The following is a 16,461-nucleotide window of genomic DNA, read 5'->3' on the forward strand; positions in this document are numbered from 1 at the left end:
ATAAAGCAAGTTTAAAATAGTTAATTTAGTAGGTATAAAATTAAATTTTTAAAATTTATCTCAGTTGTTGAAAGTATATTACAAATGTTCCCCTTTTTTCCCCATTTACCCCCACCACCCCAACACCTGCCCCCCACTAGGCATACCACACTGTTGTATGTATCCAGGGATTATGCATATATGCATATGAATTCTTTGGTTAATTTCTTACCACCTTCCCTCCCGCCTTCCCTCTGAGATTCCTCAGTCTGTTCCATGCTTTCATGTCCCTGGATCTATTTTGTTCATAAGATTTCACATATTAGTGAGATCATGTGATACTTGTCTTTCTCTGACTGCCTTATTTTGCTTAGCATAATTACTCTCCAGGTCCCTCCATGTTGTCTCAAAGGGTAAGAGATCCTTTTATTTACAGCTGCGTAATATTCCAATGTATAATTTTTTTTTAAATCTGTGTGATGTAAAGACTGTTTAATAGTTTAATTCACAATTTAAGTTTCCTTTTTTATAACACAAAAAATAAGCATCTCATCAACAATGTTATCTTTTAATTCAGTTAATTAAACAATATTCCATTATGTCGTACTGCCTACCCAGTAATCACAATATATGGGATCAGGGGGAAAAAAGTGGAAATAAAAATGGCTCCTCTCACCATCATTCTTAATCCACATGCATAATAATAAAATTTTCAATCCCTCCTGAAAAAGGGGATTAAATATCCTAGCTCATGAAGAGTGAGGAAAAGTTTAATTTCTCAAAATAATGCATTTAAATAGCAGAATTGATATTTAAACTTGCATTAGTCTAATTACAACTTCAAAATTCTTAACCACCAGTGCATTCTACCTCTTGACCTAAAATAATTATGAAATAGTACTGTGAAAATTAAGAAAATGTTATTAATTATATTAACGAATTGTTCTCACTATAGAAAACAAAATGTGTTAAAATATATTTTTTAAAAGAATAGAAACTCTTTTTTAGAATCATAAATCTCACGAGAAAAACTCAGGTTTATGCATGACAATTTTTAAAATATATATTTTATTGATTTCTGAGAGGAAGGGAGAGGGAGAGAGAGATAGAAGTATGATTGATGAGAGAGAATCATTGATCAGCTGCCTCCTTCACACCCCACACTGGGATCGAGCTCACAACCCAGGCATATGCCCTGACCAGGAATTGAACAAGGCCTCCTGGTTGAGAGGTTGACACTCAACCACTGAGCCAGTGGGCCAGGTTCTCCAAGACAATTTTTAAGATAGAAAAGTAATAATGTGGGCAGTTCACTACCAGATATTAAAACTCTAATAACACAGTCTATATGATGGGTATAATAATAGGCCTAGGAATTAAAAAAATAGAATATTGAGTTTAGAATAGATCATAATATGTGGGTTTGGAAAAGATTATTTAGTAAGAGGAAGTAATATTTTTTAATGTTGGAGAAAAATTAATTTCATTGTGTTAGCATACTACTTGTCAAAATTAATCTCAGATGTATTAAAAGCAGTGACTTTCCTATCTTATTAGCCAGCCTCAGGATGCATTTTATCAAATGATATTTTATTTGAAACCACTATAACCTAAAAATTAAATTGTTGCTGTGGTTAAAAATAGAGAATATACCATAGAACATATTTTGAAAGTCCTGAGTATAAGAGTGAAATGCGAAAAGGAAGGGGGGTGCAAAATATGATTTTAGGGTCTTAAAAGATAACTTACATTGCATAAGTGATTACAACTAATCGATTCACCATTTTTAAGAACTATTGAAAAAAAATATATATATATCAATGATTGTCTCTGTAATCCCACACTGATAAATACAGATTTATATATTTTCAATGAAATAGCTAAGGAATCTCTTTTTATTCTGACTTAACTTTAGGTTTAGACAATAATAAAACTAAAGTTGGACAAGCAAGGCCATGATATTTTACAGTGCTGCATTTACCCTGTCTGTATATATGTTTGGCTGTTTTTAATCAAAAGCAACTTCATAGATGAAGTTTTGCATTGTGAAATTAAATTATCAATTCACTTGATGGTTATTCTAAATAAATAAACATTTTTGAGGAGAGTAACAATGCGCATTGGGTTAGGGTATTGTTCTTCAAGTTGATGTTTCAAGAGTACATGTTATCTGTTATATACTTGGGTAATTATAAACTTCTATTTAATGTAGATATATGTTGTAAGTAAACATGAATATGCCACATTCATCCACTGCTCATGTATAGATGCAGACAAAATATAAAAAGTGGAAACGGTTTTATTATAATAGACAATAATTGCCTTATAATAATGTCAACTTCTCAATCAGCAAAATATTGTGTTGGATAGACCTCTTCTGTTTGTTTCTTTGTTTGGATAGTATGAGAACAGCACTTTCTTAAATTTTAGGGCTTAAAATATTCCAGCCTAATTATTTTTATAGCATCAGCATATTTTTCATCCCTCCCTCCCTAGCTTCCTTTCTACCTAACCTACCTACCTACCTACTTTCCTTCCTTCTGAGAACTGACTGGTTATGCTTTCCATATCTGTTCTTTAATTTTTTTCCTTATAAAACAAATTAATAAGAGTGCTTCTTTAGCATGTCTAAGGGAAGCACATTCTTATTACGAAGCAGACCCTCGTTTTCATGACTGGGAAAAAAAATCTCATACTTCACCAAGCAGGCAGTGGTATTTAGGTTTTATTTCTTTCTTCTTTGTTTTTATTTTATTTATTTATTTTTGAAAATATTTTTATTGATTTAGGAGAGGAAGGGAGAGGGAGAGATAGATAGAAACATCAATGATGAGAGAGTATCATTGATTGGCTGCCTCCTACACCTGCAGGATCAACCCTGCAACCTGGGCATGTGCCCTGACCAGGAATCGAACCATGACCTCCTGGTTCATAGGTGGGGGCTCAACCACTGAACCACACTGGCCGGGCTCTTCTTTGTGTTTATTAGTTACCTCCAGTTATTCGGAAGTACAGGTACTCTTCTCTCAGAGCATCTGCATGTAATTGTAGGATATTGCTTGTCCTGTAGAAAGACATAAAGAGCTGAATTAAAATAAACTGTACTGATTCATGAAAAAAAAAAGAGAACTTTTTCATTTGCAGAATTATTTACAGTATTCAGGGAAAAACAACTACAAAATTAAATAGAAACTCTGAAACTAAATAACTGAGGCATTTTGGTTTTGCCAGGATTTTATTTTTAACTCCTTCTTCCTATGACTCCATCATGTTAACACTCTGACATAAAAGCATTATAATCTGAAAGTCAATACACTGAAAAGTATCTATTAAAACCTCACCTTAGAGAAAAAAATACTGTAGCTGACTGAGCTTTCAGTCTTCTTGTTTATTAGTGGAAAGATTTCCCACACAGCCTTGGCTGTTATTCAAAGTCTACATTTAAATGCATAAAATGCAGTAAGATCAAGGCACTGTGTCTTTTAGGAGTGGTTTACTCAGAAAACAAAATTTTAACTTAAAGCAAACCTGTCAGTATATTTATTCAACCTGCTGTCTATATAAAGTTTTAACCAGTTATTTGTGAAAGGTTATGAAATGTAGCCATGCAGAAGGATAGAGAAAGCATACATATTTTAAATTCTCAAATAACTGCTTTTACTCTTTACGAAGTGTTTTATGGAATAGAACCTATAACTAGAAAGTTGCAAAGACAACTGCAAAAATGTCTTTTCTCCCACATTTTTTATTTAATGTGCTCTTTGACTATGTAACTATAGGGTGAGGAAAGATAATAAAACAGAATATGTAGTCTGGGCTCAAACTTGTTGCATTTTTATGTGTGTGTGTGTGTTTTTGTTTGTTTTGTTTTGGGGGTTTTATTTTGGTTTTGGTTTTTGTTTTGTTTTTTGAGAACTTAAGGCAGTTTCATAATAACAAAACATGTATTTGCAATTTGAGACATGGAATCTGGAGTTATACCTGACTCCCTGTATTTTATCTTATTCTTATTCTTGGAACTATGACTATTGACAATCTGAAAATGTCAAATTGTACAACCTGTATTCACAATAGAAGATAATATAAAATATCTAAAATACAGCATTTACATATGATGAAATACCAGCAGGGTAAAAAGGACAGTAAATGTGAGACTGCCGATGAGCATTTAAGCACTGGCAAGTCATGCCCCAGCCGGTTTGGCTCAGTGGAAAGAACACTGGCCTGTGGACGAAAGGGTCCCAGGTTTGATTCTGATCAAAGCATCTACTTTGGTTGCAGGCGAGATCCCCAGCGCTTGTGTGCGAAGGCAACCAACCGATGTATCTTTCTCACATCAATGTTTCTGTCTCATTTCTCCCTCCCACCCTTTCTAAAAATCAATGGGAAAATATCCTCAGGTGAGGATTAACAGAAAAACAAACAAACAAACAAACAAACAAACAAACAAATAAATAAATAAATCGAATATTGTCTTTATCTTCTGTGATACTTTGGGGGTGGGCTCCTGTGCCATCAAGCAAAAGGTGTGAGGAGCTGGCACTCTCTCAATTCAGTGTTATAGTATGATTAGAAGAATCGAGCGCACTGTGTTAATAATGGATGTCTTACAGATATTAAGGAAACTTAGTGCAATGAATGAGAATGGAATGGAATGAATTCTTAAAATTGATACAACTGAAAGCAAATTATTGAACATTAATTTAGTATTTCTTAGTTATAGTTACTATATGTTTGCCTTTTCCATGATGACTATATTCTGCATGCTGCAAAATTAACTATTGTTTTATGAATTAGCTTAACCTATGGTAGTTAGCCATTAAATAATTGTTAATTTTTCTCTGGACATCATATCTATAAAACCCATCTATGTCTTGTATATGATATTTGCAGGTTTAGTTCTCTCTATTCTTATTGTTATTCTTATTTTCAATTTTGCTTTATTTTAACTTAACTTTTTTTGTAAAGTATATATTTTCTTTTACTCCACTAGTGTGTGTCACAATACAAATAATGTGTGTGAAATCAATTTTTAAAATTTATTTAATTTAAGTTTAGCTCTTAATAAGTACTTTTTAATTTAATCCATTTACTTTGGTTTACTTATTATAATTAGATGTATTTATTTATTAAGTTCCTTTTTCCTAAAATCAATTCAACATTTATAGAAATCTTACTGTTGGTCACTGTGCTATCATTATGTAAATTCAGAAAAATACTTATTGGAAATTATAACTTCAGTGAACACATATCTCTGATTTTGATTTAAGATATTGATATATTTATCATCATATGACAAAATATCTAGCCATTATATTGAGGGGCTGGTTTCAAATAGACAGAACAAATTCCAGGCAGGTCTTTGGGTTCTCTTTGATGATTTTCTAGAAATTGAAAAAAAAATTGATTGGGGAGTACATTGGCAAGAAAATAAGGTGACTTTACATATTACTTGTTGGCAATAGTTTTGAGGTACTCTCTAGGTAGAAAAAAAACTTAATATATATACTTAAAATTTTTAAATTTAATCTTGGGAGCTGTGAAAGCATTCATTCCTATTAGGCTCAAATCTCATTAACTTGTAGCATAGATAAAATTTACATGTATATATGTTTATGTAAGAAAATGCACACATTTGTTATGAATGATTGTGTATTTATACATATTTTAGATTTTAGATTACAAGAAGAGATAAAGTTACAAGAAATTTTGAAAAGTTTCTATATTTGTCCGTCACTGCTTTTTTGTTCAATAGTTACCAGCTTTGTACCTCATTCTTCTTTAGTTTCCTTATCTGTGAAATGGGGAAAATATTACTCATTCCATACACTTGATGTAAGTCTTACATTAAGCTGTATATGCAAATTCTTAAATAGTGCCTAATATAAAACAGAATACTTTAGAAATTTTAACTATTATGATATGAGGAGGATAATTATAACTATTATTTTTTTAATATATTTTATTGATTTTTTAAGAGAGGAAGAGAGAGAGAGATAGAGTTAGAAACATCGATGAGAGAGAAACATCGATCAGCTGCCTCCTGCACATCTCCTACTGGGGAAGTGCCCACAACCCAGGTACATGCCCTTGACCGGAATCGAACTCGGGACCTTTCAGTCTGCAGGCCGACGCTCTATCCACTGAGCCAAACTGGTTTCGGCTATAACTATTATTTTAAACTTGTGTTTTGAACACGTGAGAAAAATATTATAAGGAACTTAATGCAGGCTTTCCGTTTTTAGATGTAGAAAATACTAAGGCTTAAAGAGACTAAGCAAGTTACCCACTCTCACAAAAAATTTAGAGGCAAATCTTAACTTAGAACTAAGGCAAGGTGTTTAAATTAAACTTTGACCTGCTCTACTACACTTTCTAACTGCAGCACTAAGGAGTTCAACCTTTATTAAGGTTGCCTCTTTTTTTGTAAAGGTAACAAAAAGGTGCAAAAAAATCAACAGCCTAGAAAATTATACTTTTACTTTTAATACAGATTAATATAAATATAATGTATAATATTACATTTATTTTGAATAATCTTGACACTGAAAATGGGTAAATATATGTAATACATATTTAAAATAATACTTTGTGTGTATTTTTTGAGAGATTTTCTTTGCAAATCTGTACACTTTTCATATATATTGTTTACTTTTTTCAACCTTCATTTTGGGATAAATCACTATTATCTTCCCACAAAGCACTTAGTTATTTCTTTGCTACGTAATTTTAAAATTGTGTAATTAAAATTAACTCAGGAAAATTATTTTATATTAGTTTTTTCTATTATATAATTAAAATCATGCACTTATGTTTCTCTTAATTTGCTGCTCTATGTCACAGAATATATATCCTATTATAAAACTAATTATATAATTTAGAAGGAAAATGACATGCTGACAAATTAAAAAGGGATAAAATAAGTATTTTTTAAAAATCTCTCTCATCAAGCTTAATTTCCCCTTACCTTATCTACATCCATCTACTTAAAGGAGTCAAGGAGTTTAGAGGATTTATGATGTATCTTGTCATATGTACTCCATAAATAACCAAAGCATTAACAAAAGATTCCACAAGTACAGGTTAGATATTTGGTTCAATAAAAGTCTTGTTTTACCTTATATCAATTCAGGAACTAGGAATAATTCCTAGATTACATGGAAGAGGTCTAGATTCAATCCATTGCATTCCCTGTGTAATGTGACTACAAGAATGGAGAGATTATTTAATATTACTAATTGTTAGATACACAGATGCTTACTGGCATTACTATTAAAACTATGCAAGGCAAATCATAGGATTAATGGTAAAAATTGCTATCAGTCTTTATTTCAGAAAAATAGTTGCTGGTAATTTTTATTTTGGCTTTTTAAATCAAACTTAATATCCTCATAGTATTTTGTTAACCTAATTCTATTCAGTCTAAAAGTGATGAAAGCTTGTCATGAAACTAAAGTATCATTCTATTAATGGGCTTATTTTTCACAGACATTTCATAAAAATGCAAGTTTAATTTTCCATTCAAAAGAAATTTTAATTGGTTCCTTGCCATTCTCTAAACATTTATGGAATTGTATTCCATTTTAGTACAAAAGAAATTTCATTATAGATAAGTTCACAAAAATCCTATCTTAATTTAGAAATAATTAAGTATAGCTTCTTTATAGAAAAAGAAACATACTAAATTCCTTACAATGTAGAGGGAACTCTCTAAACACTGGGCCTGCTGCCTCTTCGTGTAAAGAATGCCTGCTATTTCATGTCCTCACATCAAAAATTGCTGCAATGAATTACTATCCTAATATATACAAACCCTGGGTTGTAATGACCAGTAATGGCAGAGGCTCAACCAACCAGAAATCAGTCCTGTAGTCAGCTGGGTTGCCATGGCAACCCAGTGCCTCCTGCTTCCACTGCATTTGCAGTGCCCCAGCACTGACTGCTGAGGGGGCTGCTAATCAGGGCCAGAGAGAGGCCTGAAGAGAGAAGCAGGGACTGATCCGTTGCCTCTGTGGCAGCTTTTGATCATCACTTGCCTCTCTCTTTCTCTCCCAGTCTGGCCAGCAGCCGCGTCTCCATTTCTCCATTTCTCTCCAGGCTGATCAGCCCCGCCTTTCTGATCAGGCCACGTTTATAGGCCCAAAGACACTGACTGGCATAGAAACCGACCAATCAGAACCAAATTTGCCGGCAGAGAAGGGCTGTTGGAAGTCAGATCAGGCCAGCAGGGGAGGGCAGTTGGGGGCAACCAAGCCGGCAAGGGGAGGGCAGTTGGGGGAGAGATCAGGGCAGCAGCAGAGGGAAGTTGGAGGCGAGATCAGGCCAGCAGGGTAGGACAGTAGTGGCAACCAGGCCTGCAGGGGAGGGCAGTTGAGGGCGAGATCAGGCCAGCAGGTGAGGGCAGTTGGTGACGAGATCAGGCTGGCAGGGGAAGGCAGTTGGGAGCGACCAGGCTGGTAGGTGAGGGCAGTTAGGGGTGATCAGTCAGGAAGGTAGAGGGGTTAGGGGCAATCAGGAAGGCAGGCACGTGAGCAGTTAGGAGCCAGCAGTCCAAGATTGTGAGAGGGATGTCTCACTGCCGGTTTAGGCCCGATCCCACAGGGATCGGGCCTAAATCAGCAGTCGGACATTTCCCAAGGGGTCCCCAATTGGAGAGGGTGCAGGCTGGGCTGAGGGAACCCCACTCCATGCATGAATTTCATGAACCAGGACACTAGTATAAAATATTACCTGGAACTTTAGTTTTCAGATACATAGATACTTTAAACATTGAGGGTCTATTTCCTAATTCCTGTAAGAAGTGGTATGTATTAAAAGAAACTTTTGCACTAGCCAGTTTGGCTCAGTGGATAGAGCATCAGCCCACAGACTGAAGGGTCCCAGATTTGATTCTGGTCAAGGTCACATACCTTGGTTGAGGGCTAGATCCCAGTTCTGGTCTGGGCTTGTGTGGGAGGCAACCAATCCATGTGTCTCTCTCACATTGATGTTTCTCTCTCTGTCTCTCCCCATCCCTTACACTCTTTAAAAAAAAAAAAATCAGTGGAAAAATATCCTTGGGTGAGGATTAACAAAAAATAGAGGAAACTTTCTTTAAATTGGAAAAATTATACAAGCAAACAGTATAAGTGAACAAAAGCGTACATTGAGTAGTCTTTCCTTCTCATTTTTCCCCTCAGATGATACTTCACAGAGGTGGATTTTTCTTCAGAAAGCTGTTGATTTTTACTGGGCAAATAGATAGCATGGTTAGTGCAAGAGGAAAATATGAGAAGGTTAGAGAGGAAGATAGGTAATCCCACATTATACCATCTGCTGTAACTGTGTCCTCCACTCTCCCGCTGGATGACAGGAGATGTATTGACAGATCCCCTAACAGTGAAGGCTTCAAGGTGCAGAATAGTTTACTTAATTTAAATCTCCATACACAGGATAATTTGTAAAGCAAGATAATGAGGTGGTTAGGAGCATATATTTGACATAAGACTGAAATATGTTCTAATTCAGGTTTTGCCACATTGTAGATGTAAGAGCTTGGCAATTTGCTTAATCTCTCAAACCTGAATCTTCAATTCAAAATTTTTTATGAAAATCAAGTTTTCATGAAAATCAAATAAATTATGTATAAAAATACATAATGCATAATGCTCCTCATATACTCAGCATATAAAAATATTGTTTCTCTGCTGAAATAATGACTTGATATGATTATAACTTGGAATTATAGTAGTAAATACACACACTATATTATCATAAAGCAGACATAAATATGAGTGAAGGATATAAGCTTGTTATAGAAATGTTTTACCCATTTCTTATTCTAAGGGTTTTTATTCAAACACCTTTCATATTTTCAACAGTTTGGGGATGCATATTCAGAGAGAAGATGTTTCCATATCACGTTGTGGGTACTAAGTAAATACCAGGGATAAGAATGACAAGATATGATCACTAATGATGTAACTCAATCATTACTCTGAAACCTGCAATTGTAAGTTACACTTATTATGAACTCTGGGTTTTAAAAAAAAGCCACATCACTGTTAATTTTGCAGTAACTTGAATTTCAGAATTGTCGTTTTGGGATCATTTTGACTGACTTTTGGGCTTAAGGGGCGTAAAGCCAAGTGGACACTGGGCAGTGGACGCAGAAAGAGATTTCACTGCTACAGACACATAGGTCAGGGCTGGGGGAGCTCCTGCTCTGGGCTCAGTCCGGGACCGGATTCCTCTGAGTCACACAGGGTCACCTTTGAAAATGGCTTCTTCACTCTGCAGCCTGTTCACATTTTGACTAGGCTTTGCACATCCTTCACACCTTGTCCTGGTTCTCCATGGGAAGCCTCTCACACTCCTTCCGACAAAGGTGTCACATATTTAAACTCAATATAGCAACTCTTACTATGCATGTAGCTTTTTGACAGAATACCTACATGCTTCAGGAGGTACTCTCAATCATATTGGTTCAGTCAACAACTTATTTATTTTTTTTCTTTTCAAAATAAGTAGTAATGTGTTATTGTTTGCAGCATAGAGAATGTATAATTGGCAAGCTGGCAGCATAAATAATATATAACTTATATTTTCCTATTAAATATTTGATTTTGCCACAGCTTAAGTGTGCCCCTTTATCCTACTGTTCTTATTCATTTAGCATTCTTTGTTCTTTTGTGTCCATATCCTATATCCTTTTCATTAAATGTATTTCTGAAGCTTTCTGCTAACTTAAAAAATAATATGAAAGTTTCTATCTCTTAATATCATCATTCCATTTAAATTTTTTAATGACCTCTACCCTCTATTATGTTTTTACATATCTTGTTTAGCAAGCTTTCTTGTAACCTTTGCTCTCTTTTACTTTTCAGAATTGACTAAAATTTTGTATTTTCCGTTACTAATATGGGGGAATTATATACTATTTGTATTCTTCAAGCAATTAATGTCAACTTTCAAATAACATTTAAATATCTCTCTCTTACAAAACTGAGAATAACTAACATTCAAAACTCCCACCAAATAAAAAAAAACAACATATAATCATTATCCAAGTTTTATGATCCCACTCCAATCAGTGGTGCTCATGTTTCTTAAAGCGTTCTTGTTCTTAAGTTTTCTTCCTGGCTGATCTTCCTTGATGTTGAAACATTACCTGAAAATCTCTGCATACTCTCATGAAGAAATAATCCACGTTATTTTTTCTTTCTACTTTATTTCTGCTTCTCCTCGGGTCAGTTATTTCAGTCACATTATTTTTCTGTCCTCTAGTGTTTTTTCAAATGACTGATGATTTTAAACTAGTCATTTAGACATAAATCAAGTCTTGGCTTTCTGAATTGCAGTCATAATATTTCTATCCAGGTTTGAAAGTCTATTTCACACCTATTTTGTCTGTGTATGATTTAGCTGTGTGGTTTTGTGGGTAACTGGGCGGGGGGTGGGGTGGTATTTAAACAGAGCTCCTAGTTGGATTGTCCATAAAGAAAATAGCCATGAGCCCATTGAACAAAAAGTAAGAAAAATTTAATCTAGCTTTGAGTGCTGTAATACATTTATTTTTAAATGATCTCCCTTCCTTTGTGTGTTTTCTACAATATGTACTGATCAGGTTCAAAGCAGCCTTCTCCTGTTTCTCTCTTGTGCCAACACACATAGTAAGAAGAGGTATAGGAGCATCTCCACTTTACTTACATGGCTCTCTGTGGGGGCTACACCAGGTGACAGACTGACAGGGGGAGTGTTTAGAAGGAATCCTGGGCCTACGCCTTCCACATTCATTCCATTAATCACTCTAGCATTGACCCTGCCTTTCTGCTACTTCCAGACTTGCCTTCTACAGGTGTCATATTATCTGAGGATCCTTTGGGAAGAAAAGCCCCAACGGCTGCACTCAAACTCCCATGTGCTGCTGGAGTTTGCAACATTCCCGCTCAGTCCTGTATAGATGTTCGCCACTTGAGAGATAGGCTGCTGACAATCTGCTTTTCTGCTTCCATTGCCTTTATGGGTTCTCACGCTTTCCTTTTTCCAGCAAAACTGAGTTTTGTGAGGGAATGAAGATAAACGCCTATGTTTAGCGTACAATTTTGAAGCAAAGGTTTGAGTTGCTCTCATGGAGGGGGTTTTAGCTTCCATTGAATTCCATCTATGTTGTTGTTAAGTAGCAAGACTGTTTGGATTATATGTCTTGAGGAAAAGAAGCTTTGCACAAAGAGCATGCGCTGGCAAAATACCCAGGTATTTGGTTATTTTCATATTTCAATAAATAGTTTAATTTTTAAAGAACATTAAGCTTTTTAGAATTTATTGGAATTATATGGTTCTTTATTCTCTTATAATAGACTTTATCTCTATTTAGTCGAATCAGTTGTGCTCAGAAAGTGAATAGCTGGACTTACCTCATGTCTATTAACTTTTAAAGAAATAATAACAACAAGGAGCTACCTATTTTAGAAAGAAAGCATTTTCCAAAATTTCTTTTCTTTGCCATTTATTTTATGTCTTATGGTCTTTGTGAGAGTTCTTTAATTTGTTTACTTAAATAGCAATACCCTGATTAATACTTAAGGATCTTGTTACTTTTTCAAGTATTTATCTTTCAATGCTTGATTTCTCTCCTCTGTGTATCTCAGAGAAGGAGAAATAAAGTCAAATGGCTAAGAACTCCTGTTCAGAATTTCAGAATTTTTAGCTTCTCAGTTATTCCAACTTAATTTTTCTTAGGTAATAAACCTGCATATCTGCTGTCCACTGGATTGCAAGGAATAAAGGTTGAATCACAGGGAATTTTGTATGAATTGAATGTTTGTGTGCCTCCAAAATGCATCTGTTGAAGCCCTCATTACCAATATGATGGTACTTGGAGGTGAGCCCTTTGGGAGGTAATTAACTATAGATGAGGGCATGAGGGTGAGATCATCTTGATGGGATTATTGCCCTTATAAGAAGCCCTAAGTACCCACACATACCTAGGAAGGCCATGTGAGTTCAGCAAGAAGGCATTTGTCTGCAAGCCAGGAAGCACAATACCCATGCTAGCACACTTCTCTCAGACTTCTAGCCTCCATAATCATGAGAAAATGCATGTCTGCTGTTTAAGCCACACAGTCTATGGTATTTTGTTGTGGCAGCCTAGACTGACTAAGACAAATGGGCATACTCACCCACTGCCTTGATTCCTATAATCAATTCTTATTACGGGGACCCAGAAACACATCCAGTAAGATAGTTCACCAGGCTTGAAGCATGGTGCGCTGAGATGCTACCATTTCTAGGCTTTTAACAGAAAACCCCATGTTTATTTTTTTGGTTTGTTTCTTTGTTTAATTATGCTGACTCTTGAGTCAAAATACCCTCTATATTTCCACCCTGTGATATAAAAGCCACTTTATCATACAAATTTAAGACCTCAGAACAACTCTGATTATAAAGACTGCATTATTTTTAAAAATTGTTTGTCTCCTGTACTTATTATATAGAACTGATATAACATAGTATGCCTTCCAATGAAAGAAAGAAAAAGAAAGAAAGAAAGAAAAAATAAAGAAAGGAAGGAAGGAAGAAAGAAAGAAAGAAAGAAAGAAAGAAAGAAAGAAAGAAAGGAAGAAAGAAAGAAAGGAAGGAGGAAGGGAAGGAAGGAAAAAAAACATGGTATAATTTCTTTACTGGCTTCATTTTATGTCTCCAGACTTACTAATTTTTTTCACATGTATTATAACTTTACATAAAAATATTCTAGAAATGTAAGCACATGCAGTGTGCAAAATCATAAAAACAATGCATATGTATGATGTGCAAATTGCTGGCCCCAAAGGAATCTAATTAGTAGACTATTTTGAGTATCAAAATCCTATTGGCTGCTTTCACATCAGACATTTCTGTAGCATTTATTAAAGAATATTGGCATCCCATAGACTGATTCAAGTGAGTGAATCAAGTAGATTTCTAGTCTATTTCTTTTATATTTGACTATATAAATATAGCAGTAGGAACCCATTACCAGGCTTCTTAATAATAATTAAATATAGAGTTTACAAAAACTAGTAAATTGATGTATGGTTACTTGTTTATGGGATGCATTTAAGATGCTGGGGTTCAATCTATATCAAAGCATAGGGACAGACATAAATATTGATTCTGTGGTGGAAATTCTCAGGAGATAGTTTTTAGAAAGCCACAGATTAATACTATGTCTATATAGCCATATCATTGAGCATTTATTGATCTTTGGCTAAATAAGCATACAAATAATGATACATGGTTTTTTCACTGATACCAGTGGACCTAAATTACATATTTGAGGTCTAGAATCTTAAATATTCATAATAATGCAAATAAATAGCTATACATTTTTTCAGAATAGAAGTCACTGTTGCTCCCTACAAATTCAGTGATGTCTGTAAAATCTTAGTGGCTTGAAAAGAAAACATGAAAATATAATTGCATGATAAAAATATAGGCAATGGCAAAGAGAAAACATGAGGGAGGTATCATTTTCAGTGGTTTACAATGGGTGAAATCAGATGTATGAATAGATCAGGTTTCTTTTTATCTAGGTTATTTGCAAAAATAAGAAATCTAGAGAGTCATGGACAGTAAAATATAAAAGAAATACATAGGAATGTTACTCCTTCTATCATGATTTTGGCTGCTACTAAAGGTAGTAATTTAATTACAGGAAAAGTATGAACAATTAGAGGAAATATATTAAATGAACAAATAAACTAATCTTCATGAGAAGGCTTTTTTATGGCATTCAATTTAACTTACATTAAATAAAAGAAATGTGTATTGAATGTACAGGTTTTTAAATGGTGATAGTGATACCATAAAGACAGCAGCACTTGTGGAGTATGTCTGCTCTTTCTTCTCTTTAGCCTAGTCTCCCTACCAATTACCCAACATACAATATGTCAAATTTCCACAAATTTTATGTACTAGATACCACCATAAGTGGATGGTCTGTTTTTCCAAGCCTTCCTTTCTCTTTTCTAGCTATCCAGGTGAGATTTTAGGCAATGTGTGTGAAGCGTCAAAGATTACATATGATGAATTAAGAGCAATATGCATCAAATAGTAATCTATTTCTAAAATTTATGATACTTCTACTTTGGTACAATGCTCAGTCCCTTTTCATCCAAATAAAAATATGAATTATATCTAAAATGCTTGATATTAATCCATATGGTTGATATATGAAAGCTGAGAATTAGAAAATATATAACATTTTATGACAAAAGAATCTTCTTGATTTACATTAAAAAAATTAGCTAACCTATAAATCAGGAATTGGATGTGCATGAGTATGTCCCTTCATTATCAATATATAAATTAATAATAAAAAAGAAAAATTATTAGTTTTATAGAAGTATTCTATGTCTGTCCATTTCATTATGCTTATAATCTTATACACTATTGTTCTTACTGAATATATTTTACTATTTGGCCATGGTGCACTAATAGAAATCCTTGCAGTAAATAAAATCCTTTCATAAAAGCTTTCTACTTTTCTGGAGTCAGACTGTCTGGTTCTTAGTATCCAATTCATGACCCATGGAGACAGTCAACAACAAAAAAATAATATTAAGAGTGACAATTCACCACAAAACACATCATGAAAAACAATGGCTAAACTAATGATATCATATTCAGAGACATTTAATGAGAAGCAGACATTCTAGCCATTGTGTGTCAGCCCACTATTCCACCATACCTCAGACTTTTCACAAATGTTCACTTAGAGTGCCTGGCAAAGACAGAGTACAGATGTGAACATTATGGAAAGCTTATGCTGTTTTGGACTAAACTATAGGACTGACTTTGAAACTTGCTGACAAGAAAATTCATAAGGAATAAGGAGAAAAGCAATAAAAACTAATTTAGGACATATAGTTCGGAATATAAAGAGGAGGCCTTTTAATTTAGTGCGGCCTTAGTGGAAAAACCAAACCATCCCCAATTTAATACATCTTCTTCATGAAAACCATAGGAAAGCCAAGTCATTGTTTTTAAAGATCATTACTTTAAATTCTAAGGAAGAAAGAGAGTGGGTTGCCAAATTAGAAATTCCAAATATAGAGAAGAGATAAAACAGGAACATCTGAACACATCAAAGGATGAAATGTCTACTGGCTGCAATTTTCCTACTTAGTACAGCAGACAATAGAGTTCTATGAACTTCTTTCTGGAAGAAGTTGTGGCAGACAGAATATATCACCTTCATTCCTGCATAAATCTTTGTAACAGATATGCCTTCTAAGAAAACATACTCCTGTGGTCTGATCTATTGTGTAAACATTGTTTTACCTTCTGGATATATTTAAACACCTGTAATAAAAGCTATACTTTCACCACATTACAATAACACTATCTGAAGAACAAAAGTTGACTGCAATTATATTTCAATAAATACCTTAATAATAAAATAAAAACATATAAAAGATATTCAAAGATGTATTTTCTGTAGAAAGAAGATACAATATTTTA

Source organism: Myotis nattereri (genome assembly GCF_964212035.1).
Source record: "Myotis nattereri genome assembly, chromosome: 5".
Classification (NCBI taxonomy): domain Eukaryota; kingdom Metazoa; phylum Chordata; class Mammalia; order Chiroptera; family Vespertilionidae; genus Myotis; species Myotis nattereri.